Here is a 928-nt window from a genome sequence, read left to right on the forward strand (position 1 = left end):
TATTTTTCCTCTAGCGCCACCATGTGGGCATTTTTGGTTCAGAGTGACATGACTCACCAGTCATGGATTGCAATGGAATTTGGAAGCCTAGAGACACTTGTGTTCCCTTCAGTCTGAAATGTAATAAGCTTGGTGATCCTCTTTTCATCGTCTGCCATAATCAGGTCACAAGCTTAATCTTGGTTTATAACTAAATAAACCAAGAAATGAATAATATGTTCATCAGCTTCAAACACAAGTATAATCTGCATAGTTTTATTTTTACAATTTATTAGTTTTAGAAGTGTTGATTGTATCTATTAAATATCTTAATGCTGATATATTTCAATGTGCTTAAGTAAATGTAGTGTAAATGCAAACTTGAACTGTTTAGGTACACATTACTGTTAAGTTTTTATGAAGTGCAAAGTGGGTTTGTGGAGCAAATGGGTGAATGATTTGCATTTTATTCCTATTCTCTTTTTTCTTTTACTTTCTTTTCATCTCGTTTTCTTGTCAGTTCATTAAGCTTTTCTTGTATATTGAACTTACACTGGAGTCAAACGTATACACACATGCTTTTGTTGTTCTGTGTGAATTGTGTAAAACCCTAAAAAAGAAACAAATGGTGACAGAAAAGGGAATTTGCACTATTAAAGTAAAATATCTACTAAGATGCCCCCTCTTATTATTACTGGATCTTATGGCTCTGTCTGGAGGAACCTTGCATCATAATCTATTCAACCTAAGACCTTAATTACTGTAATTTACAGTACGTTGTTCTCACACACAATGTTGGGGAGTAACTAGTCAAATAAATAAATTAATTAAGCAAATAAATTACTAAACAAATGTATTTGTAATCAGTTCCAGTTACTGAGAAAAAATATGGAATTAAATTACAGGTAATCAAAATGTAGCTGATTACAAAGGGGTCACACCTTTTCAG

General features: G+C 32.5%; 1 protein-coding gene across 2 annotated transcripts in view; it reads right to left on the minus strand.

The window, feature by feature from the left end:
• Positions 1-928, minus strand: part of scinla (scinderin like a) — an 8,296-nt gene that overhangs the window by 3,051 nt on the left and 4,317 nt on the right. The window lies entirely within an intron of this gene.

Source organism: Monopterus albus, unplaced genomic scaffold (genome assembly GCF_001952655.1).
Source record: "Monopterus albus unplaced genomic scaffold, M_albus_1.0 scaffold103.1, whole genome shotgun sequence".
In the NCBI taxonomy this organism is placed as follows: Eukaryota; Metazoa; Chordata; class Actinopteri; order Synbranchiformes; family Synbranchidae; genus Monopterus; species Monopterus albus.